Below are 27339 nucleotides of genomic sequence, written 5' to 3'. Positions count from 1 at the left end.
CTGTTATGTACAAGGCAGAGTATTTTGTAAGAAAAAGCACTGCAAGAATGAGAGCAGTCGATAATTCTCTTGGCTTACCAAAGTCTATTAATTTTAAATTTCTGTCATATAACCAATTGCTTGGCACTTACATTGGCTTTCAATATGTCATTTCAGCTAACTTAGAGGATCTTTTAGATTTTAAAGATGCTATGAAATTCCCGCTGAATACATATAGCCAATTTATAACTATCAAGGAAAATTGTTATAGATGGTTACCCACAAAATAATATGCTTTTTCAAAACCAGTAATTTACTGGCTGCTCTGCTACTAAATTCCTTAACTTGTCCCACTAGCTTAGGTCATTTTGCATTCATTTTTTATGTGCTTGGCATCACCTTGGCATTATTCTTCCTTATTTCCTTTTTATGGAAATAAAAATACATCACAGTTTTTTTAAATGCAAAGAATCTGATAAAAATGTTCTTGCATTGAATCTAATATAAGAGAAAGGTTTTTACCAAAGAAACATAATGGTCTGCTTTGGGTTTTAACTATATTACTATTACTAAATCATCCTCCCCACTGAGATGCATGGGATCTTGGGTGCCTATTTCCTTTTGTTCCTGTGATAATGGCCAGCCTACAACTTAATTTGAATTCACTGAACTATTGCTACGTGTCTTAAGTATGTAGTTGCATGCTTGACAGGAGTGAGGACTTCATTACCAATGTCTCTCACCATTAGGGCAAGAAAAGAGTAACTAGTACTCTCCACTGAACTCCAGAGTCCAGTGGAGGACATAGCCAAAGACCAACCTCAAAGCCATTGACTGACTCCCAGCAGCAGATGCCAGAACGTGTATGCAGCTCCTTTGCAAGGCAAAGGTAAGCTTCTGAAAATTACTTTGTGTAGCGAGGCATTTAAAATCAGCTTTTATTGTGGAGCAGCTCTGTACACAGTGAAGACAAAGAAAAAAAAAAAAGAAAAAAGAAATAAAAAGCAAGCTGTTTGGTGATACGAGTCAAAGGCAGTTTTTCCAAGGCAAGTGGGTGGGCGTAGAAAACATTGCTTGAAATCTTCTGACCCTTTTCCTCCTGCAGCGTGAGCCTGCACCAACGCAAAGCGCAGGCAGGGGAAGGGTTACAGCTTTCCCAGCTGTTCACACAAAAGGACACTTTGCACCTGTTCCCAGTGAATGAAAGTCTGCTTTGTGTAGAGGCAGTTCATCACCCTGCCGGCCTTGGCGTGGGGCCTTGGCGTGGGGCAGGCTGGCCTGGGCACGCTGGCTGGAACCAGTGCCACGGAGGAAGGAGGAGGCCGGAGGGCAGGCCCCTTGCAGCCCGGCTCCATGAGCTCTAACATGCAAACATGCCCCCACCTGAAGGCTGACGTCACAGCCAGTGCAAACAACAGGGATGGCCAGTTAAGCGTGAGCAAGGCAATATGTACTTTTCTCTTTAATCCCAGCACTGTTTAGTTTACCGTGTTTGCTCAAGGCTGGCATGCTTTACACAGCAGCAGCAAGCTATTATTCTGAAAAACCCACACTGTACTGCACCTGTGTGATTATAAAGCAATGTACTTCGCACTTCCTTTGATGTTGTCTTAGATCTACATCTCCCCAGTTGTGATTTCCCTCAGATGCTGCCATCAGATTTGTGCCAGGCCCTCAGTGGGGGTGGGTGAGCTGTGGGACCATGAGGGGCTGCGCTAGCAGGGCCTCTGAGCTGCCTGGGAATGGCCATCCCTCCAGTGACGCCGTGGTGGCAGAGGCATGAACCGTGGTCAGAGCAGGGAAAAGATGAAGAGCCAGGCATGTATTTTGATATTGAGACAGAGAGCGAGAATTAAAACCAAAGTCCCATAACTAAAATAGCTGCTTCTCCTTTTCTCATGTCAGCTGGTGACCCAGCACTATAAACGCTTCTCCTCCTCAGCACAGGGGTCACAAACAGGGCACGCAGGCCACCCATCTGGGCCAGTGCAGCATCAGCAGGATAGACCCAGATTTCCACTCCATCTTCACACTCCGACCTTCAGAGTATATCTCCCCCAGCCCCCACTTTAATCCTGGGGTCTTTACTTTGGAGCTTATAATAAAACAATAGACAGTAAAAGAAAATCCCTGTGGGAGCAGCAATTGTGGCTCTATTATAGAAGCTTAAATTCCCCACCTGCCACTTGACCAGTAAAAAGCTTGGATTCCCCACTCCAGACCAGATTATGTAAAACTATTCAAATCCTGAGTGACAGTATTTATGAAGACAGCTGTTGGATTCTCCAGCTGGGGGATTCAGGGGCAAATGCTGTGGAGTCCAGCAAGAGCTGTCCTGCTATTCACCCTCCCACTGATGCTTACAATACCTTTATTTTTTTCTTTTTTCCAGGTGGAGGAAAATGAATAAATCAGAGAAATGAATAACTCCCAAACCAACAGTTCTCAGAAATATCCTTAAAAAACAGATATTGATTCAGAGACTGTTCTCATTCTCACTTCTCCCTCCCCCTTTCTCTCCCAACCATGTTTGAGTTAGGTTGTTCATCACAAAAAGTGGCAGGAGGTGTGAACTGGTCATTTGTCTACGCCATTCAGCTTAATACATTTCTGTGGAAGGATGCTATCATGTTTTCAGTCAAACAAATGTTTAGCCACTCCCCTTCATCTCACCGAAGCACTGACATTGCCAACAATTGCCATTCCTGGTGGTATTTCAAACTACTGTTTACCAGCAGGGGGCTAAAATACAGCCAAACAAAGTGGTTTCCCGTGGCAGTGGTTACTGTGCGCTGAGAAAGGCTCAAACAAGAATCCCAGTCACTCACCATTACAGTCAATAGTGAAACTCCTGTGGACTCCCCTGCCTGCATTGGGTTCCAAATGCCAACATCACAATTACCAGAGTGATTGGAGAAACCCATCTCTTTACATTTCACTTTTTCAAGATTGAGCAGGACATGATTCTGTTTCTACAGAAGTGAATAAAGACTGTTCTTTTACTGCGAGGTAGACCACGCCGATGAAGTTTTACTGAATGTGCAATATCCATTTGACCTACATCACTTCTGAGATCAGCTCTAACAATATGGCCTATCAGCATTTGATAAAACTTCCAAGACACATAGCAAAAATACACATAACAAATCTACTGCAATATGACCTTAATATATTCAGCCTTGTCTTTAGTTCTGATCTGAAGCTTATTTCTTATCTCTGTTGCATTTATACAGTTACATTTTTCGTGTACAGACTGTGGCCTTTAATTTGTTTGGTTTGGCAACAGAGGTACCATAAAATTGTACCAAGAGGAAAGTCACAGGTTTCTTTGCACGAAGGCCACCCTGTTGCAATCAGTCTAGACTCAAACTCCCTTCTTCTTACACTTCCAGGCTCATGGGCAGCGCAGGGCAGGGCCATAGCCTTTGCGCTCCCCCTGCACCTAGATCAGCATCAGCTTTGTCTCATGTAATGACAGTCATTGGAAAGGTAGGTGTCTAACTGAAGCTAGTCATCTAAGCCTCCTAACGACCATGAAGGAGAGATGTGTACCTCCAGAGGAGGATTGCCCCCCTCCCAAGCTTGCTTTTGGAGGAAGGGTGGATGAATTGCCCTCTGGGGCTGCACTCTCCTCATAGGCTACAGAAGGCTAGCTGAGCCCAAATACCTGGCTTTTACATGGCTGAGAGTAGGTAAGGCAAATCTAGACATAAGGGGTCATCACAACCCTGAAGTTCATGCCAGGATTTCATTTTGCCATAGTGCTGAAAAAATAGAGAAGTTGTTTTCCGTGATGCCCTGTATGCTGTACAACCAGTATCCAAAATAGAAACTGGTGTGGAGATATTGCGCTTTCAATATTTTTTTTGCAATAACTCTTCACTTCCTCCCGTTCTGAACAGACAGAGTTGCACCCCACCCCCACCCCGCATCAGAAAATTAGACCCTCACAGGAGCAAGAATACTGATGTAAAGAAAATTGCCAAAAAGCTTTCATTTAATGAAATAAAATATATAATTTTAAACTTCAGAATTCATGTCACTATATTACTACTTACTTTGTAATGAATGCTCCTTTCTGACTGGTTATTGGCTGTGAATTTTGAGGCAGTGTCTGGGCAAGTGGAACTGATGTACCCCTTAAAATGAAGTGAATAATCCTGATCCAGAAAGACTGTCAGTTTCCTTTGCACAACTGAGGAATATTTGATGGAAATGAGAACGGAAGGCACGCAACTCTTCAAAGAAAAACTTCCTACATATGCTGCTTTATTGCATATAATATGCAATAAATATAAATATAAAAAGTATTTATAGAAAATTATTTGAGCATGTAACAGCTCATAGATGCAGTTTTCAGTTATGAATATTTATGCACATGGCAAAAAAAATAGCAGATAGAAAGTGCTTATCCTTCCCTGATTTGCCTCGCCAAAACATACACATTTATTTCTTTGTTTGTCTTTTCTTCCCAAGAAACATCACTGTAATGTATTAAAGGGCTTTACAGAGGAAAGGGAGCAGGAGTCTCCAACAGGCTTCAGCTCTGCCCCACTGATCACCCCCACAGAACTTCCTCTGACAAGGCCAGCACAAGGAGAGAGAAAAGCTAAAGTCTAATTTGAGAGAGGGGTCTTTGGAAGGTTAATCTCCTTGCTGGAGTTGAAAGTACCCTCAGAGAGACTTAGCTGCCATTCCCACTGGTGCTGCCAGTGGACAAGTTCTGGATAAACACTGGAGCTGTTCTTCCTGCACACATTCAGGACACAGAGTCATCCCCCCAGCACTGACGTCAACAGACTGTCCCAGGCACCTGGCACATCCTGGGATCATGCTCCAACCGGCTGTTAACCCAGCAGATATGTTAAATGGAGTGAACTTGGCAGTTTAAGGTCAGTCCCAGAGATAACATTATCAGAAGAGCCATTTGTTTCCAGTGGGAGCAAATACAGGCATCTATCAGTCTCCTTCTTTCCACAGCTCTTGCCAGAAACTGATAGAAGAAAAAAAAATAAAAAGAAAGAAAGAAAAAAAATAATACCATGACTTCTTGAATCGTGGTTCTTGCTACCTTAATTGATAGTGTTTTGTTTTGTTTTGATTTTACGATATGTCTGGTTATCTGGCCTGTAGCACCAGCAAGGTAGCAATAACTTTAACCAGTAGAGCCTCAGGAAAAACCCAAATCATGTGTGTAAGCTTTCCTTCAGGCTGTAACAGCTTTCCAATCTGGCTGTACCAGCACAGCAATACAGGCACTGTTACCCAGAACACGAAGCTATACAGTTTTCCCCTTTATCAATTCATCTATTCTTTGAACTATTCCAGACTTCAACACAAGCCAAGTTCAGATAGAGTTCAAGCTTGCTGTGTACACCATGAGGGCTGAAATCTTCGGTTTCCATTTCACAGGAATAGTTGCAGGTTCATAGAGCGGGTAAAAAGCGACACCTAACATTTGTGCCAGCCTGGCAATCGCTCTGTGCTGCTCAGCCTCCCAGCTCTGCTCCGCACAGAGCTGGAGTGGAAATCCATTCGCAGCTAGAAAGGCTTGGCACGTCAAAGGGATGCTGTCAAACTGGCAGGCCTAAAACCTTATCTGTCCTCTCTTGTCTACATTTGTTTGCAAAATCTACATTATCTTTTCAATATAGAAGTGTTTTATTTCCGGGAACAGCTTGGAGTGAATACTTTTCTAGGTCACTATCAATGTCAGAATCAGTAACTGTCCTAGTCCGGTGAGTACACCAGGGAAGAACAGCACAAAGTGCATGCACGCAAAAAGGGGGAGAGGATGAAGACATCTTAGGGAAGGAACAGTTTCATTTGGGCTTGCAGAAATGACAATGAGAAAACAATTTTTTTAAAGTTAGGGAAATTATACGTCATGCACCTTCTCAAATGCAGGCTTCAGATTTTGTATTTAAAAGGAGAGATAATATACTGCTTTAGGTCTTTGACATATTTGTGATAAAATAATGGATCATATAACAGACTTCATGCATTATACTGCAATGCATTCTAAAGGGGGGGATAAACAAACAAACAAAAACTTCATTCCTAGAAATTGAAATGTTTGTGATAAATGGAAGATGAGAGAATTATCACTGAACAGTGCATTCCCAAAATTAATAAGTGCAACACTTTTTAAAATCTTCTTTTGGGTCCAGTTGAGACACCTGCTTCCAAAATAAACTGGTGGCAGGAACAGTAACAGTACTGCTGCTGAATTAACTTATTATTTTCATTCTCTACTTTAAAATATGTTGCATCATTTAATGTTATCATTTTGGTTTTAGCAGATTAGGCAGCTGACCTTTATCACAACAGCGTGTCCCTTCCTGCTTTCTCAGAGAGCATACGGATCATGGCAGAAGACGTCCATGGGTGGGCTGGGTGACTTCTGCCAGATGGAGGGTACAGCCCTTTATTCTGGGCTTGCAGGAGCTCCCAGCCTGCCAGGGGAAGGTATGCCCTTACCAGGTAGATACAGTGCAAAAATAAGCAGCCAGCAGTTTCATAGAACTTAGCTCACTCTCCTCAGCTCTGACCACTGTAACATGACCACTTGCTCTTCATCATGCTACAAATAGCAAACCAAATCCACCTTGACATTCCTCCATCCTGTGCCTTTCCCCAAGGAAAAAAAAAAAAAGGAACTTTTGAGTGTATTTGGGTGGCAGACTTGCAAAACTGGAAGCTCCCTATGGCAGACCCAGTAACAACTTATTTGCCTGCACAGGACCTAGCAGAATGAGACCCTAAATCTAATTAGCAGCCCCTAGGCATTACAGACAACAGTAATATCACTAATTTAATACAAACGACAATGAGAGGAAGGGACAAGCTATTCACAATACTGACTTCTTTCCATCCACAGATGCTTGGCAGGACTTCAGATCTGAATTTAGGGAGCGTGTAGACTTTGCTGAAATGGCCATTCTTTGTACAAATATGTCCCCAGTCAGCAATAAAAAGAAACAGATGCAGATTAACACTAACAAGTCACATACCCAATGTACTATACATCTAACCTAATGCATGTGAATAGCCTTACTGACCTTACAGCTGTTAAAGAAGCACAGCCGAGTTGTAGGCATTGTCCTCTCTCACAGTGCAAGCTCTCCCCAGAAGTGAGGATTTTGAAGACAAAAGGAACAGCACCCACATAGTAACTGACAGACACCAGAGAAGAGCAAAGTGGGGTAGAGCCATCTTTGCATCCCCTAACGAGATCTCAGAATTTTAGACATCTTGTAAACTCTTGTAAACTCTTGTAAACTCTTGCCATCTCAGCTCCCTCTGCTCCCCATGGGGAAATGAAGAGGGACTAGACTGATTCATGCCATCCTGAAGCCTAAGGGACCTGTGGTGAATCAAGGCAGCTGCAGGACAAAAAGAGCCTGGATGACTTGCTTACACTGATCTCCAATTTTCAGATGACTAATGTCAGGTGAAAACAATCTCACCGTGATGGCCGACTGATTTATCCTGCCTCCTGCAGTGTTGAAAGTGAAGTGGGAGATGAGTAAAATCCCTGCTGTCTGGGGCTGCTAGAGCTCAGTCATTATGGGAAAGTAATTGTGACCTGTAGGCAAACAGACTACCTGCAGTGGGTGTGTGACTTTGGTATTCGGTCTCCTTCCTGCCGCTGATTGTGCAGTAACAGGGCCTGGCAGCTCCAGCTAGGACAAGGCTCAAAGCACTTATTGTTGTCTTGATCTTAGTCACTGTCACAGGTGTGACTACTAAATCATTCACACAGATGGGATGGCCCAGCATCTCCAGCAGTTCTAATAAGAATTATGGTTACTATACCTCTATGCATTTTGGAGAAGGGATTCAAAAGCCCACAGAGGGCCAGCCAAAGGCAGAGGTAAAACAGAGTCCATAAACCTATTGTAGCCCTAAAGAGATCAAATAAAATTGTTAAATTTTGTAAATAAACTCTTTTAGGAAAGGAGGAAGGGGAGGGGAGGGGAGGGAGGGGAGGGGAGGGGAGGGAGGGAAGCTGTGGTAGGTGAAGCATGTGTGTGTTTGCACGTGTCCCTATAGCTTTCTGTAGGAAGTCCCAGAACCTTGCTGCTTCTGTCTGTTTTTGAGCTGCCCTGTTATGTCTTGTGATCAGGTGTTTTTGAGCAGTGTGAATTCACACCACCATTCGTCTGCATCCTCTTGGCATGTACAGAGACTGAGAGTCAATGACCTTCCACGCTACATCCACCGCTCCTCTCAAAGGATCTATTATGTGGCTCAGTGGAAGAGCACAAGCCCGGTTCTGTTTGAGTCAGCATGACTCTTACAGTATAAACACTGCAAAAAAACTCTCCATGTAGCCAGTCTCATTTTGCATTAGTCAGGAAAGGTCAAGGCAAAATTGCAGTCAGGATAAAAGTGGTCAGTGTTTGGAATCAGTCCCACTTGAGACTGATTTCCTGCCCTCCCTTCCCCCTCCTCCCAGAAACCACACTGCCTCCCATTACCTAAATATGGAGTTTTATTGAAAGTTGCTATACATGCCACACACACACGTTTCACATACAGAAATTCCTTGAGTGCCCTATTAAACCATCCACAAAGGTAAGGAGACTCTTAAATGTGCTTGTTCTGCAGCCACCAAGGAAAAACAGAAATTTGAAGGCCAGAGCATGTATTCTTTTCTTTACTGTTTTTATTATGGTGTTGTTTTTTCAGAGAATTACCTCTAAAATTAGCGGCAGTCCCTTCTAGAAATATAGCCAGGCCAAAAGAAGAAACCAAACCGGTGGCTTTCTGCCTAGCACCCAGACCCACTGTTGTGGATTCAAGAGCAATCCAAGCATTCTCAATTTCAGACTGGGAAAATGTACACAAATCTGTCTTGGTGTTTTTTTGTTTTGCTGATCAGGCTTAAGTTAAAAAAAAAAAAAAAAGTGCACCTACGTTCATCTGAATTAAAATAATTAAAATATCAATCTCTAGAAAGAAAATAGATGCATTTTTGATTAAATAGCAGTCAAAAATGACAGTTCGTCAGCCCTCTCTTTTTAATGGAATATCTGTCAAAGTTAGACATTTGATCTCCCTAGTCCTTTCAGCCCTCTCCTTCCATTTGGCAGCAAATCCTAACTGAAGAACCAAGAAAGAACTTAAGACATACAATGTAAAATACTCCAAGATTTATGGACTTGAAGGCCTGAGAGGCAAAAGACAGCACTAACTTCAGTGTTTCAGCATTGTATATGCCAAATAGATACCCACTACTATCCCAGAGCAGATATTTTCTTCTATAGTGTTAACTGGCAAACATGATTTTCTTGATCCCCGTTACTCCAGCTAGAATACTTTCCATCAGCTTTCTGGATCATCTTCTTGAATATCTAACATACAGTGCTTTCAGAAAGATGAGAGGATGATATAGTTCACCCTTTACTTACCTTTTTTGTTTGTTTGATTGTTTTCTTTTGTTTTCACCTTCCAATAGCAACTCACTGTCCTCTACTCTGCTGGACTATTTCTGGAGTGCTCTGCTCACTGTACATAGATATGATATTATTTTTAAAAATACATATAAATTCTTCAGTACACATTACAATTGAGATTTCTGTAACAGAAGGCTGCTTTTCTCCAACTGAAGTGAGGGGTCATCATGGCTCACATCTTTCCAGTGATCAAGAAGGTGTGAAATCTTCCAGAAATGCAATGCACCATAGCTTCCACGAGTCAGCCTTGGACCTCTTCATCACTGCTTCATAAGAGGTGCCGTGTTCCTCTTCACAGGGACACAGATGCTGCAGGCAGTAAGAAGACTTAAAATTAAGCCATTTTATTCCAGATAACACCTTTGATTCTCCCTGATTCACAGCCATGTAACCCTTCATCTTCAACTTCCACAACTCCATTGCCATCGTTTGGTTTCATATCTCCAGTTACCCAAACGATGATTCCAGCTCTGTCTCCCCCATCACCACCGAATATATGTCAGTACAATTGGTATCCTCTCCCACTCTCCGCCATACACTTTCTGCTCCTTATTGCCAGCTTCCTAAAGCTGTTCATCCTGTGTCCTCACCAGCATTTACCCTGGCACTGTTCCGTCACTCTGCAGTGCCTTGAGGTACCCAGCAGGGCAGACACACTTCATGCAGTAACACATTCCTACACATGAATGTGTGAATAAGCTGTTACTCCACAGCAACTGGAAGATGTAACAACATAGTTGGGAGAGAGCTAAAAATTCAAGGTTCCTGTCCCTGGAGGAAAAAATTTGCCAGTCCAGACGGGCCCTGCCCCAAATCTTTCCTCCCCATCTGAGTTGTTCTGCCCCTCCGTGACTGGACACAGACCCCTCACAGCCTGGCTGGGCCCCAGGAGAGAAGTGACAACAGCCATGAGGGACTGAGGGAGAGACACGTCTGAAAAGTCTCTCTGCTGCCTTGCTCAACCTCAATCTCCAGTGTACTGAGTCACAGACTAAATGAAAGGACTAGTTCCTGGTAGACCTGCTGCCTCATCTCCCGCATCACACTCACAATATTGAACACATACTGATTGCACTCAGCAGAGGATAAAGAGTTCATGCCATGGAAGGGCAGCGAGCAGTGCGAGGCCAGCAAAAGTCTTACAACTGGTTAATATTCTCTGGGCATTGTATATGCAGTGACAGAGGTTGTGTTGTTCCTACTCAGAGGTAACAGGGATGTGAATGACACCAGCTAGACAGCCAGGAGTTATGGTCCACGCAGCCTCAGAAGTGGCGATACTTCCCGGCTCTGTGTCAAGACCTCAGGGAAACTTTTGCTGATCTCTGTGTTGACAGCTTGGAGCCTTTAGGCTCTTTGAGAACTGAAATGGGGTGTGGGAACAAGGAAGCTAAGGTTCTTCATTGTTGCCTTTTACTATTGGACTGGTATCAGTTTGCCACCCCCTAATTATAATCCACTCAGCTAATCACAGAGAGTTGCCTACAGGAAGACACCTCTTGTTGCCCTCTTGCTGGAAGACATATCCCAGCTGGCAAGTGTGGCACATCAGGATGCGACATGGCCAAGCCAAACAACAGGGATGCACCTTAGCCAGGGGAGCAAGAGCACCACCCCAGTGAAGTATGAAAAGTTTCTCCAGAGCTGCAAATAGCACTTTGGAACACCACTCGGGCTTGAACTTGTATGGCTTTGGTTTAAAAATAATAGACCAAGCTAAATAAATAGACTCCACAGTGAATGCAGCAGAAGGTGTAGGAATGTCTGTGTTTGCCTTTCAGACAAGGGCACGTTTACCTTCAGATAAACTTTGTCTGAAGTTTCAGGCACAAGCGTTATTTCCTCTAAGCCTAGGTGTTACAGGACCGTTATTTGCATCATCACTGTGAAACAACGAGAAAAGCCACGGAGGATGCAGACAAGAGCAGAGAAGGAAAGGCAAATGACGTGTAGTGATACAGTGATTCAAAATCTGTGCAGAGGCTAGTTACCAGAGAATGAAATAGTCATAAAACAAAGATAAGACTTTGGAGTTGTGAATACAACCAGAAAAAGTAGTGGATTGTTCAGGTGCAAAAGCATGATTTGGATAGAGTGAATATCAAAGAACAGTTTGCTACCATGTATAGCATGGAACAGAGTATGTCCCTCTGTTTTCTTGGTCTGCTTCCTCACAAATAAATGTTCGAAACCAATGCTAAGGAAAATAGATCCAGCTCCAGGAGAGTAATTTCCTGACTTCTGGAAGTTCAAGAAATTCATTACTCAATAGGTGAGAAAAACGAAAAGAAAAAAAAAATAAGTCTCAGCAATAGAATGCTACTTATAAGAAGAGCTGTACGATTTTAAGAAATTTAGAAGCAGTAAGACAAAACAAACATTTCTGGATACATTTTAAGGAATTTTTGAAAGTATATCTTAGATAAATCTAATAAAATACACATGCCAACATACTGTTTGTTTGGTTTTGTTTGTTTGTTTGTTTGTTTAATACTGAAAAGACAAGCTAGTTCACCTAACTTCTTATAGTGCAAAATAGAGAACTAGCCAGCAATTTATTATCAGGAACTTTACTTCTATTGCTTCTTTTAACATAAATTGCTAGATTATTTAAACAATCTACCTCACAATCTTCAGGGAGTTTAGTTTACAAACTCACATACAATTGCCCCACTGATTTGACATCTAAATGACTTCAGAATAGAATTTAAAAGCATTAACGCTTTGCTTTCTCTTTTTATTCTGTCTTTTTCAAAAGTAATGAACACATAGAGGTAGTTCTCTGTGTAGCAGTCTGACACCCATATTTAACTTCTTTTATTCTGGTGTTCTTAACTTCTTAACATTAGTTAAGGAGTTAAGGAAGTATGCATAGTTTCACAACATATGATATATTTTGAAGTATTCCTTAAATAGGTGTGTGTATATATAAGTGTATGCATGCATATATAAGTAATTTCAGTAGCCAGGAGAATTTTCAAAAAATATATATTTAAATTCTTTCTCAATAAAGAGGAAGAAACATGATGAAAAGGACTAAGCTGACACAATTTTGATCTAGGTTTACCACTTCACAATTTTACTATATACAGCACGAGAGGCTACTGGGCAGATTAGAGTGTCAAGAAATATCTCCTTTCACAGGCAACTGTAAAGCATAAATTTGTAACACATAGGGCATATTTTAAAATATGATTTAAGAGATTCTCTGTCTTTTCCAATAAATTTCTGGTGAAGAAATACACACACAAAATTCCATTTCAAATACATCTAAGAAACACCATGCAAAGACATTTTACAAGCTTAAATAAAATGAACTGAAGCCAGGGTACTGTTCTGTCACACTGTACCTCAGCTTCTTTTAAGAAGGGTAGATAAACTGTGTCTTTGACATTCAATTAAGTTCAAGGATGGCAAGCCTCTTGTTTATGATGCAAAGAACTAGGCTGATTTGTCCAGCACAAAAAATGAAAAATAAAAAAGCCGATTCAGCAAAGTTCTTCCTCAGCAAAGAGGAAGGAACATGATAAATGAAGAAAACACCCCAGCCGTACATCAGTACACGCAGATTCTGTGCTCAGCCCCCTGCCATTCTCTCACGCATTGGCACTATCTGCAATTTCAGCCATATTCAATAGTAAACTCCACCTATTCTGTATGTCTATGACACAAGGCAGCTGAGCACTTGGCTTAACTAATGAATCTGGTCTCCATCAAAATGGATTATTTCAAATGTAATGAGATGGGGCTCTCAAGTACAGTCTGACATTTAGACCCCAATTTTTGTGTCTGCAGATGTCTGCTAATCCTCTAAGCAGTGGAGCATTATAGTCAAGTCAGGTTTAATGCTCAGTTCTGTGCTCACTCATGTCCTAGGAGACCCAAGACATTCACATAGGCTGGCAGATGTGGCACAGAGCCCGCAGGAGATCCATCTCTTTCTGGAGCCCCAGCATGTCATCCCAGGGCACCTGCTATTACACCAGATACTGGTGTGTGCAGGCAACTGGATCAAGTGTGTAAGCAGTACAGCCACTGAAGTGAAAGAGCTACTCAGCTCACCAGGCAGTGGGAATTTGGTTCAGCTGTGTGAGACCTATGACTCTCTTGTCCAGCAGCTAAAGGCAGGGTGGGTTTCCCTACTCCTTCTCCAAAAGCTCTAGATGGCTATGGTTTGGCATCCAAATTGAACCTAAACTCTATCTTAGGCTGTGATGAATCACTTTCCAGATTATTCCTGCTGCATTGAGCTTATTTCTGTTGACTACACAGGGAGCTTATACACCTGCCCTGCATACAGATACTTTCCTGTACACAGTATATTTAATTTTGAACCTGAGTTGAATCCCATCCTTTACAACTGCAATGAACAGACAGAGCAATCAAACCCTCCCATTGTCAGCACATCTCTATTGTTAATATCAGAAAACTGAGGCAATGCATAAATCATCCAGAGATTTAATTTGAGAGAGAAAGCAAATTTTACTGTAACGGATGAAGCTGGAACCAATGTACCTCATGGTTTTGTCTGAAATATCAATCTGGGGCAGGTTTACGTAGTCAAGGAGTAGAAGGTTTCCTCGTACCCTGGCAAAGAACTTATATTCCATTCTCTCCTCTGCTGGAGGGGATAAGGACCCACATTTTTTACTATTAGGATAGTAACCTAGGAATTTAACCATCATGTGTGCTATTTTTCCTCTCTCTTCCCACACGGAGTTGTTCTTCCCAAAGGAACAGCTCTTTGTATGGATGCATTGAATGCTTATTGATCCTGAGTAAGAGAAGAATTACATTTAGCAGTGTTTGGGGCAGTCAGTTCACAAATGAAAGACCTCTGCTCCAGCTCCTGTGCTCTATCAAGCAGAAAACAGCTTTGAACTTAACTCTGTAGACAGAGAGCTGAAACTTTTGTTTTCATTTGATCTTTTAAATTGCAGGTATATGATTTATAGATAACACAAATCAGCTTCATTGAAACTGCAGACAACACATTATTACAGAATCATAGAATGCCTCGGGTTGGAAGGGACCTTAAAGACCACTCAGTTCCAACCCCCTTGCCATAGGCAGGGATGCACCCACTAGATCAGGTTGGCCAGGGCCCCATCCAGCCTGGCCTTGAACACCTCCAGGAATGGGGCATCCACATCTTCTCTGGGCAACCTGTGCCAGTGCCTCACCACCCTCTGAGTGAAGAATTTCTCCCTAAAGTCTAATCTAAAACTATTCTTTTTTAGTTTAAGACTAAATTATCCTTATTTATACGAGTAAAGAGTCCCTCTCCATCCTTTTTACAATCCCCCTTTAAGTATTGAAAGGCCACTGTCAGGTCTCCCTGGAACTTTCTCTTCTTCAGGCTGAACAGCCCCAGCTCTCTCAGCTTGTCTTCACAGGAGAGGTCCTTCAGCCCTCTGATCATCTTCGTGGCCCTCCTCTGGACCCACTCTAACAGATCCACATCCTTCTTGTGCTGGGAGCTCCAGACCTGGATGCAGCACTCCAGGCGGAGCCTCATAAGGGCAGAGCAGAGGGGAACAATCACCTCCCTTGACCTGTTGGCCACTCCTCTGTTGATGCAGCCCAGGATGCAGTTGGCCTTCTGGGCTGCAAGTGCTCACTGCTGGCTCATGTCAAACTTTTCATCCACCAGAACCCCCAAGTCCTTCTCTGCAGGGCTGCTCTCAATGAGTTCTTCTCCCAGCCTGTGCTCATGTCTGGGATTGCCCCGACCCAAGTGCAGCACCTTGCACTTGGCCTTGTTGAACCTCATGTTTTTCAAATGGGCCCACTTCTCCAGCCTGTCCAGGACCCTTTGAATGGCATCTCTTCCTTCTGTTGTATCAACAGCACCACTCAGCTTAGTGTCGTTTGCAAACTGACTGAGGGGTGCTCAATCCCATTATCTATGTCACTGATGAAGATATTGAAAAGCACTGGTCCCAGGACAGACCCCTGAGGGACACTGCTTGTCACCAGTCTCCATCTGGACACAGAGCCATTGACTACAATGTTATGAATGTGATCTATTCATCATCACTTTAACCTAGTTTTTTTTTCAAATACATTTTGTTTGGCTTAGTTACCATGAAAAAGTAGTTGAAGCAAAATTAAGAAAAAAAAATCAAAATTCTCTACTGGCTGCTGACAGCAGTGTAGTCAACAGGGAGTACTATATGTTAGAGAGATTTCCCATATAAAGACTCAATTCACACATGAAGTGAAGTATAAAACATATTTTTAAAAGTTCCTTTTGAGCCAGCAGCAAGGCAGTATCAACAGCCTGGGATAAAAGATTACCGAGAAAAACAATTACAAAACATTAGAAACATCTTCTTTTCCAGGATAACCACTAGACTCATTTATGATTCATCTGGTAACATGTACCTTTTAAAGATAAGACCCTATTCAAATTATTGGGAGAGACTGGGGAGTGTGAATATTTGTCCACTCAACATATCAAAATAACACCTATAAAATGTAGTGATCTCTTTTCTTTATGCATATGCAGTGAGGCCAAAACACAGTAAGTAAAGCAATTTCACTTGTAAAACAAATGAAAAATGACCTGGCTTTTGTGTGCAATACCTGTATCTTAATTCAAGACATCGTACCATAAATGATATGTTGTCCACAAAAGTAAATTAGTCTTACACAAGTGAGAGTCTTCCACCTGAAAGCTCTCCTTACAATTTCAGTATTCATCAGATGCCATGAGGGGTATGTTTGTCTTTCAGAAAGAACTATGGAAAAGTGTAGAGAAACTACTGAAAAGCTTCAGAAGGAACTACTGGAAAGCACTGCAAAAAGGGTAAGTTTTCAGTGTCAGCAGAAACTGACTTAGAAAATCTAATTTGTTCTCCTGGTTTAGCAACAAATATGTGGGGTACACACACTTTGTGTAGGGAAAGAGTGTAAAGATGCAAATCAAGTGCTGGTTGGAAAACCCAGGAACAGATCTCAAAAGAATAACTTTTGAAGTTATAGTAATATAGACAAAGATACACTGCTATATTTGTAACAAACATTTCTGTCATTTACTTAGTCAAATACTGAAGGGAAGTGAGAAAACAAATAGTGTGCACCTTGCCAAATATTTGATGGCAGATAGAAATTTTATATTTTTCATTTGATGATGAGTGAGTGGATCCTCAGAAAAATAAGGTGGATCATGTTTCCCATAAGTGATCAAGAAACATTCACTAAGATACAGGGTTATGTGACAGAAAAATCCTGGGCTCCATCAATGAGTCCCACTAAGTATTTCCCTGGACCCTGTGACACTGTTGGATTTTTCTGGGGCTTCATTAGTTGCTGATGAACATTTGCATATCGATGTATGATGTACTGACTTTGCCAAGTGCCATTGCATAGTGCTCTTGCAAATGAGACTGTTCATTGCCCTGGCTTGTTGATGAAGGCTTGCAGCACAGTTTGTAAGGGCTTTGTTCCCAGTTTTACACCATTACAATGCAAGTGATTTCTCTAATTGGAATCCCCTTCCTTTAATTGAACTTAATTGTGAAAGTAGTAGCTGTGGTGATCTACAGAGCTGTACAAAGTTTAGGATACTGATTATAATTTTGGCTTTTTAGCAAAGTGTCCAGATCAAGCACATTTTACTGCGGAAAAGGAAGAAAAATAAAGAAATCTAGCTCTTGAAATACCAGAGAAACATTCAACATTCATTTCAAGGTCAAGTGCATATGTGGAAAGCCAGAAAAGGTTCTGCTTTTCATGCCCATTGGCCCCTTTTATAAAATTGCTGCTTTGCATTTGCCCTCTCCTTTTGATGTCTTCGCCTCGATGTTTTGGCTGAAAGCAGGAAGTAGAGCAGTGGGTGAAAGCTCACACACACAGGAAAAAAAAAGTTTAAACATTTTCCATGGTCAGAGGACAGAGAACTGTTTAATTTAAAATGTGGTGAATCCAAAACCGGTCATGCCCACCTCTAGGCGTAACCAAAACAGAACAAGCACATTAAGTTCAGTTCCACTGAAAGCAGAGACTGAGCACAAAATGGAAAAGGGCTACACAGGATGGCGAGGGCTTCAAGTGATGCGGGGAGAAAATTCCACAGGAAAGTATTAGTGTGAACATAAGCCAGCTGTGTTATTTAATGACGGGAGGCAGGTCATCTGTGTGCTCAACATTTTATATGTTTTCTTGTAACGGCCAAGCATTCCATTCAGGCAATATTCACAGTTTGCAGAACCACTCACATGGCTGCAGATTTTCAGTGAAAAGCCATAAAAGCAGTGTGGTTCTCGCTTTGCAATAAGCTCAGCTGTTCTTTGTTTCTTGTTTGCTTGCACTGTACGTCTCTGTTGCAGTTTCATGTTCTTTTAATTTGATAGGTTCTGATTAACCACAAAACTTAAGAAATACAGCTGGAACAGGCACACAGCTCATTTTGATACCTCGAATCCCCTTGACACTCAACAGGCCTGCAGAAACTCCTACAAGAGACATCTTCTGAAAAAAACACTGCTCAGTGGCCCACAGATACTGTCCAGACTCCGTACTCCTCTCTCTTCCATTTACAACACTTAGCATGTACAAAGACCAGAAACCAAACTCATCCCCCAGCTAGGACTGGTTTCTCCAAAGGCAAATCGCTGGCTGTGTTGGCACTGACTTCGTTTTCCTGTCCACCTTCCCTCTGTTGCCTGATAAAGATAGAGGTTTGGCTGCAGGCTGATAAGCATGTGAGAACATAAGGAAATCTCATAATTTGGGGACGTCAGCTGAATTAATGCACACGCTTGCTTCAGCCATAATCTGTCTGCTCTGCCGTGAGCCAGGGGTGTCACTGCTCACTCTGTGGTGTTCAGACAGACAGAAAAGGTACAACCTGTCCTAGGTCACAATCAACTCTGAATGCAGCACTGTCTGCATCCACACCTGGTGGATGCCATGGCAATCATAGCCTGAGTAGAAAAGAAATACTGTGTAGCTGCAAACCTTCTTTGTGTTATGACCTCTTTTTTTCAGGTGCTTGCTTCTATGACAAACAGCTGCTCACGGGGTTTTTCCAGACAAGGTCGTTGTCCAAAAGCTAAGCTGTTATTTTCAAAACTAGGCCAAATAAATAAATAAATAAATTGCAGAATTATTATTTGAAATATGGGTGGAGTCCAAGAGTTGGACTCGATGATCCTTGTGGGTTCCTTCCCACTTGGGATATTCTGTGATTCAACAGTAAATACCCCTTCCTCACAATAAAAAATTACCCAGTCTCTATATGACTAATTTTATAGCTGAACTGGCTGATGCTTATTTCTCAGCATGTTTAGGTAACACATACTTAAGCCCCTAAACTGAACCTCAAAAGGCTAAGGTATACATTGAAAAGAAAAATTTATGAACTGTATACTGGCAACAGTAAGAACATAGATACCAAAAGAAGAGCTCTGATAAAGCAGCAGACATGGTACTCCAATAAATATGCCCCTGGTGTAGTGACCCAACCCATACTGGGATGCAAACCAGTGGCCACCAGTAGACATTTGGCAGAGCCTGGAAACACCAAAGTCCAAGTCTGTGCATGCATTGGGTCATGACTGCAACAAAACTGAGAGAAATGCCTGTGTGTAGAGCTGCAGTGCTGATCAAAGCCTGCAGAACACTTAATTTCTTAATTCCGAAGAGCTGCAGAGGTTAAGGGAGGCCCCTTCCCAGGCTGGAACACCCCCTGCCCAAGGGTGGCAACCCACGGCAGGCACTCCCGCAGGTGGAGTCCAGCAGGGTCTGAGCTGGTGGTTTTAAGGTGCACCCGCAAGCACAGTACACAATATTTCTCCAATTCTTTCTAAATAAAATGTTGAAAGACCTTTGTCAACACAAGGGAGAGGGACGAAAAAAAGCCACAGAAAGTAAACCTGGGCCCTGAATATCTCTTGGTAGCTGGAAGGCACGTAGGAAATGGTTCATTCAGTTCCCAAGTTTGAGAGGAATAGTCCAACCAGCATTCAGGAACAGTTGTGTGTTTGTATGTGTGCACGTGGCATTAAAACATGGCGTGTGGAACCTGCATTTTTCTATTTAATATCATATCATCAAATTTCCACTCTAAAAGTTACAGGATGTTGTGTATGCATGTTAGTGGAGAAATTTAACTCTTCTTGCTTGTCGGCTGGAATGCACACGTGCTGGAAGCAGTAAAGAATTGCTGAGGATCTGACAAGGTTAGGGAACTTTAACTGACCTAATTAGTTACAATACTGCCCCCTCCCCCCCTTTTTTATTTCCTTCCCAAGGACACATCACCTCAGGGAAGGTTCTCTGATTAATAAGTTCTCCCAGCTTCAGAGATACAGAGATTGTATTTCTAGCTGAAAGCCTGAGTTACTAGGGAGGCTGGAACTGAGACTTGTTTCAGCTTGTAAATCACAGGGCTATGTGCCATGGGCCAGGCTCTGTTTTGATTTGGTACAGTGTAAAGAGATCCCTATCACAGTGCCCCATATAAACATCCAAAAAGATCACGTTTCTAACCTCACATCAAGGAGCAGATGTAATTTTCCATGATTCATTTATGGGTTAAAAAAGTCAATAGGAGTGTTACAAAATGTTCAGTTCAGTTCAAAAATAACTACTAGCTATACATTAAGCAACCCTCCAAATACATGATAACTTCTGGGAATGTCAACCCAAAAGAGTACAGGCTGGTTGGTAAATTGCCTCTGTGTCAAAAATAACGAGTGTGTTTGTTGAGCAAGGTCATTACAGTAGTTCAAAACTTGTGGTCGGCAGCAGCATGCTGGATGTTGCTGAGTCTGCAATTTCATGGCAATACAAATATCAACAGACTGGCCAAGTAGCGCAGAGTCAGTTTTTGCAACTGAGCACTGAAGGATATGTTCAGGACTCTGATTTATTAGAAACTTCATCAACAGTTGAGTTAGGATTTCCCCATTTAACCTTTTGAAGTGTAAATGTGCATGAAATTATACCACATTGCAAATCCAATATGTTTTATCCAAAGCTTTGCATGTGATTTTGATTTAAAAATGCACAAGTCTGAACACATTATTTAGAATGTTTGTTTGTGGGTTTTTTTTCCAGCTGGAGGTACACTCAGATCCAAGTACATCAAAAGATAAAGTAGCTTCACTAAAATTTCTCCAGGGAAAAGACCCAGTAATTCCAACTATTGAGAGAAACTGGTAATTAACATGAGATGAGGTGTATTTGGCAGCAGCAGAGAACTTTCCTGGCCCTCTATCATATCTGTATATCTCACAGGCATTGCTGAACTTTATTACAACAACCTTACAGAGAATGGCCTTATTTTGCTAGCACAGTGCATGGTTTAAGTGTACAAGAACTGATAAAAAGTTCTCCAAAATTATCAAGCAATGAGTTTAGGGGATGATGAAGGAGAACAGCATCTTATGTTTAATTCCACATGCAGAAAAGAATAGAATCTGCTCAATTACTGATTGTGCAGTATTCATCCATCTGTAGCTAAATAGTAGTAAAACTGTAGGAAGTTTTACATCTACCCAGGAGTCATCACAGGAGCATCTTTCTCACACCTCAACCCTTTGCTCCCTTGATCCTCTGGAAAAATCCAGGAGATACAGAATTGGACTTTTTAAAGTTGATATAGAATTAAAAGGTGTTTTCTCTATAATTAGATATAGATGTCTATATATAAAATGATTTTAAATTAAACAATATTCTTTAGGTGAATGTCATTTGTATTGTAATCTTTGAAGCTTCTGTAGAATCTTATACATTTCCATTCTATTTTGATTTTTCCACAGAAGTATGCCCAACCCCAAATAGCAAATTCCCCTATTTCCATAAAATGTATGTTTCTGACATTCATTACCACCACATCAGTGTCTCTCCTAAGTGTCAGTCAAGTGATTAATATCTTTTCTTTCAGTTCCTTACTCTGCTGCCTGCCTGTTATAGATTCTTCAACCACCTGAGCTTATTTTAAGGGATTCTCAGATGAATGGGTACCCTAACAAACATAAGTGCAAGTAAAAATCTAAGTGCAGTATGCCTTCCCCCATGGTCTAGGCCATGAGCTTTTGAAGGCTTGAGGGGTGGCTAGAAAGAGCTGAAAGACAGGCAGAGACTGGAGGGAGTCTCTGTGGGCTGGTGATATGGCTGGTAGGGATGTCTGTCCTGCTCATGGGACCTACACTCACAGCAACAGTGTACCATTGTCTATTCAGACTGGATCATTTAGCTTACTAAGTAAAACTGCCAGACAAGATTTGCTGTTTTTCGGTTATTTTTTTTTTCCTGCCAGCGTATAGAGAATAGCTCTGTCCTCACTGAAGCACAAACAGTACCACCCAAGGACGATGCCGAGGAAACTTGATATATAGGAAGGAAAAAAAAAAAAGTTTCAAATTTCAAGACTTTTAATTTGAGGCTGAGACAATTTTCGGGAGTATGAATTACCATTGAGTTAAGAAGGGAGCTGGAAGCAAAAGGACATCAGTGGTCGAAACAAAAAATGTCATTCTGACATTGCTCTTAGTTTATGGGTTTGGAATTGGTTTTTTTTGTTGTTTTTGTTTTTTTGTTTTTATTCCATTTTAAAAGCTAAGCATGAAAGTTCTTCTTCAAACAGTCAGCCATCTGGCCCTTGCTGGATTTTAATCCAGCTCCTGAAATCTGATCTGAATTCATATAGGCAACAGTGTCCTTTGAAGTTAGCAAGCACATAAACACAAAAGCTTTATCAGTAGAACCATTCATACAGCAGCAAGCAATTGCAGGGTAGATTCATCCAGACACAGCCTGTCCCCACACAAAAACCATACCCAACAAAGCATCATATTTGAGGATGGATTCCCACTCGCCAAGCACACGCAGTCCCCAGCTACTCATGTGATGTGTTGGGTGCTAAATAAGAACAAGAGTGGGCCTGACCCCACGGCCTCCAGGGCAAGCTGCAGGGCTTTTACGCAGACGGCTGTGGCCTGAATAGCTCGCTGGCTATATAGAAACAGCAGTGCACTAAAGCTTTAAGAAGAGCTAAAAACAAGGTTCTTGTTGTGTTGCTCAATAGCTGCACAGTGCCAAGGAGCCTGGCAGGGTCTGCTTCACAGGAAGGGTCAGGTCAAACGGATCTGTGGTGTGTAATTTTAGACCTCTGCCCGGCACAACATAGCAACGGCTTCTTCTAGCTGGCTCTTCTGGGAGACACCCTAACCACAACGTCCTTCCTACATCCCCAAATAACAGCAGTTTCTGTAAGCATTAACATAGTTCAGAATGTCTAAATAATAATATGAAGTCATATATAATAATATAGAATGACAAAAAATGTCCAAACGCCTTATGCCATTAGGAAACCTGCAGGTTTCCCCTAAGTCTTCCAAACATTATTGAGCAGCTGGACAACCCTCAGCTCTGCTTGCTTCATCTTCAAGCTCCCACTTAGCCTGTCAGGGTTGTCATCTGCTTGAGACATTCTCAGATGAAGCAATTAGCTCAACATCCTTATTTCCATCCCCATCTCCATTTTTCGAGCTATTCCACCATCACTGGACATGTCACTGTATAAAGAAGAGAGTCACAACTTCATTAAACCGCAAAGCTGTTTAGATCCCTGCTGTCTGAGAACAATATTTCCTATCTTGTCTGGGCATGGCATAATTTATGTGAAATTGTGGCAGCTCCAGGATCATATCATGTTGGATTTTCATACAGCTTTTTTTGTCTTCCTGTGTAATTGCAATTTCCCAGCAATTGCAATATGTTTCTAACATGGCAGGCATTCTTATATCTAGATTTCTCCTGAAAACATTGTCAGCAGGTGATAACTCATGATTCGTTAGTGCAGTTCTGCAATTTTGCTGTTCCCATCTCAAATCACAATCTGATTCAGCAATATTCTATAAGGTACTTTATTATTTTGATAATATTCTCCAACTGCTTGATGGGAAATAATAGGGACTAGTGGTTACTCATCTAAAGTTGTATTTCTTTCCAAATGACCTAAATTCAATTTAATGTCAGACATGAACTTTTCATGAAACCTCTGTCTAGCTACCCAGACTTGTATATGTATGACAGTACCACCTCTTAAATGTATCTCAGGAAAATGAGAACAGCTTAGGACAACGCCAAGATTCATTTTATATCTAGCTAACAAACAAATTGGTAATTATATTTTTTTTCAATAGATCAATAGCTTTTTTGCCAACAAGTAGGCCCCTTTGCTTTATTTGGACTATATTTCTGCCATAGACATCATCTAAATAGTTTCCAGTCTCTCACTGTAATTTTAAAACCAATATAAAGCATATCCAGCCCTGCACATGGCTTTTTCCCATTATTAAATGAGTTTCATATGACACGTTAACATATTTTTCTGTTGCACATTGGTAATTACAAGATGTGCTAAAAAGAAAGTCCTGTCTAGGATTAACACGAAGTTGATCAAAAGATCTGAGAATACACTGACCTGGGCAGCTTTTCCTGGAAGAACTTTGTCTCAATGACATCTCCTATAATCATTTCTGTGAGACTTGAAGAGGATATTATAAACTTGACATGCTCAAAATACAACTCTGCAGTTTCCCTAAAGGCACTTAAATACATCTATCTGTTGAAACCAAGTCTCCCAAGTCTGTATTCAGTTTGTACTTGAAGAAAGTAACCTCTATATCCATGACAGAGGTTTACCAGGCCCTTTTGGCAAAGACAAAAGAGAATTGTAGACATTTTTACCTAAACTCTTACCAAAGTAAATGTCTTATATATATATATATGACATATTATATATATGACATATTGTATATATGACATATTATATATATATATATACACATATAATGTCTTATATATGTATGTATAGATAATTACATATAATTGCAATAGCTGTTTCGGAATAATGTTCCAATATTGTCTTTGAAGTTTTCCAGGGCCAAGTTCCTTTTTTTTTTTATTCCATATTGCCACCTTTCAAGAAAGTCTTGAACTGACTCCAGTTTCTCAAAACCTATCCTCTGCCCCACAACTCTGCCCCACAGCAATTAGATACCTCTGCACAGCAGTACCTTCAGGTTGCTGATTTCGGCAGCTGCATTAGGCATAGACATCCCAATATTCTGCTCCAAAGAACTGTTGTGCCCCTTGCTGCCTGCAGGTACAAGTGTGAGGTGTTAGCTTCAGCTTTATAGTTATCTACTTGTACTCTGGGGCATGATGATTTTTCTTCTAGGTACCTTATTTTTTGCTACAGAGAATTTACATTTTTGTTTGTCTAGGTTTAGTCCAGCCAATGTGATTCTTTCCAGAGCTGCTCAGAGCCTCTGGTCATGTTCTTCCGCTATGTTTGCATAGATTAAAATATCTCTTTAGATCATCAAGGGCTTGTTGCATTTTCTGCTGAAACAACTCAGGTGTGAAAACCAACATAAACAGGAGCTTGAAGAACATGTTCCTTCCCAAAGGTGTGCTGAATGTGAAAACCCTCTGCTCTAATGGCACCTGCCAGCAGCCTCCCAGTACATCCAGCATATGAAAACATTTAGCATCATCCTTTTTGAAAAAAATAAGAAATTAAAAAATATGTATTTCCTTTGTAGATAGAGGTCAAACTCCCCGTTTCTTATGTATTTTTTTATTGTTAGAAATTTGGTGCCTTTAAATAAGCAGCTGTTTACATCTTTCCCTTCTCCTGGCCTCCAATTCTCTCTTCATTGGGGATATGCCCAGTAATTTCAAACACAGCTGGACTACACGCCATGTAGATAAATGTTCCTCCTTCTACTCTCATAAAGACTTAGCTGTACCAAAAAATAGTGCCTTTAAGGACTGAAGCTTAAAGAGGCTAGTGACCCTGTTCTTCCCTTTGAGGTGTTTGTCATTAGCCAGTACCCTTATGTTACTGATGCCTCCTTACACTACTTTGGAAACTTGCTGCCTTGCAAAAGCCAACCACCACACATGCTCTTCACAAGATCCTGACCTTGCCATTGATCATCATTAAGCAAGGTCAGATCTGTTTGGTAGGAATAACATCAAGTATTATGGTTATCTCCTCCTCCCTGCAAGGACTGGTTTGAGTGAGAGAAAGAGGTGAAGTACAGACTGAGGGACCTACAAATGATTCTGAGCTGTTGGCTGCAGCCAAATATCAACTTCATTTTAGCTGAAATTCAAATGCATGCCTGCCACTTTCTCAAGCACTACCAGCACTCTGGTTTCACAGCAAGGCCACCTGGACACACGTGCTGAGCCAGAACTGCAGGAAGGACACAGGAAGGAATTCATCTTTGGAAGGAGACAGCAAGACCAATATTAAAGGAAATTTAAACCAGTTTATTTCTGAGGTATTGCCTTAAGGGAGGTGAGCACTCTTGAATTAGAGCTGCGAGAACACTGAGGTTTACTGTATTTTAAGAGTGATATGCCTTTCTCCTTCCCATATCTCAGCCTGTACGGGAAGTTTTGTGCTGGTGACTCAGCACCATCTACAAAACACTCGGGGCTTTCAAGATGCGACAAGACCGTTGAGGGAGAGGTTTTAAAATAGTTTTAGAAGGAAAAGTCATGAACTCTGATTCACTGCAAGATCCAAAAATCAGTGCTGATTTGAAAACGCTCACCAGCATTGAAAACAAGCTATAGTCATTTATGGCAGAGCTGAGAAAGCCCTTTCCAGGGCCTTTTCCACCTTTTGTGAGCTGAAAAAAAAAATAAAAATAAAAAATCTGTGGTGTTGGACATCCCAGGTGGAGGGGTCTTACTTCTTTCTGCATGCTGAACACCACACCAGCCCCCTTCCACTATGTGTCACCCTGTCATCATCCTGAGACTGGAAATGATGGGAAAATCCATGTTTTTAGTGCAACCCAGCCACACAGCTCTCCTTGTCCCAGAGGATGTTTTCCACCAGCGACATGGCTCTCCAGCCACACACGAGGCAGAGCAGAGGTCCTACAACTAGCTTTGTGGTGCACTGGGAAAGGTGGTAGGGAGAGCTGTCTGACAGCCTCACAGCCCACAGCCTGGTAGCAGCACCCTGTCACCTGTCTTTTCCATGGGCAGATTGGGACACAATACACTTTTGCTCAGGATGTAGATACTGCCTCTTTTTTTACACATCCACTAACGTTATAGGCAGCCACAGCCCAGGCTGTGGATTTGCACCATGTGAGCCAGAGACTTCTATGTGGGGATGCAAGATAGTTTATGGTATTTCTGGATTTTGACAGAAGGCTCAGCTGTTATACAAACATAGCCAATATTTCTCAGATGTTGGCCCTCCAGGCTGTGGAAAATATCCTGACCTGTGTTTGTGGGGAGTTCAGCATGAAAAGGGCCTCTGTGTGAGCCAAGGCTTCAGGACAGTACCATAACAAACAAAGACCCAGATAGCAATCACAGTGTGTTAAGGCATTTTCCTCACCACTATGAGAAACGTGTGTGCTTTGTAATGGTAAAAATCAATTGTTACAAGACTACAAGTAGGAGAGTTGCCCACGGAGCTGGCAGAGCCACTGTGCAGGGGTGAGAAGGAAGGAGCTGCTCCTTTCTCCAGTGAGGCTGAGAACTTTGCATCCAGTGTGCCTCCCTGGTCATTTATAGAAGCTTTGTGTAAACAGAACCACCAGATTTTATGATAAACTCCACTAAAAGTTATTTCTTCCTTTTCTGTATTTATTGTAAGGAGGTATGAGCTCGCCTGTGTAATTTGTGTTACCAAGAAATAGAAGCTGTTTACCAGGTACGTAAAACTTTCCAAAGAAGTAATACCCATCAAGCCCAGCCACAGTCCTGGCTACTGGTGTATAACAAATTCTTCTTTTTTGCCTGAAAAGCCTTTCATATTTGTGTGAATTCCGAAAGGCAGGCCATGAATAACGTTAGACAGTGTAGCAAAGTACAGAGTTTTCTGCTTGGGGATACTTCAGAG

General features: G+C 41.7%; 2 long non-coding RNA genes across 2 annotated transcripts in view; both read right to left on the bottom strand.

The window, feature by feature from the left end:
• The window catches only part of LOC310895164, a 167954-nt gene that overhangs the window by 78954 nt on the left and 61661 nt on the right, over nt 1–27339 (bottom strand). The window lies entirely within an intron of this gene.
• LOC310895167 lies at nt 4117–7410 on the bottom strand. Its single transcript, XR_014580500.1, has 3 exons — nt 7041–7410; nt 6296–6434; nt 4117–4972 (listed from the first exon to the last, which is right to left on the bottom strand). It is a non-coding gene; the product is annotated as an uncharacterized lncRNA (long non-coding RNA).

The sequence above is a fragment of the Anser anser genome (genome assembly GCF_964211835.1).
Source record: "Anser anser genome assembly, chromosome: 1".
Lineage (NCBI taxonomy): Eukaryota > Metazoa > Chordata > Aves > Anseriformes > Anatidae > Anser > Anser anser.
Note: the sequence above shows the minus strand (reverse complement) of the source record. Positions and strands in the feature narration are given on the sequence as shown.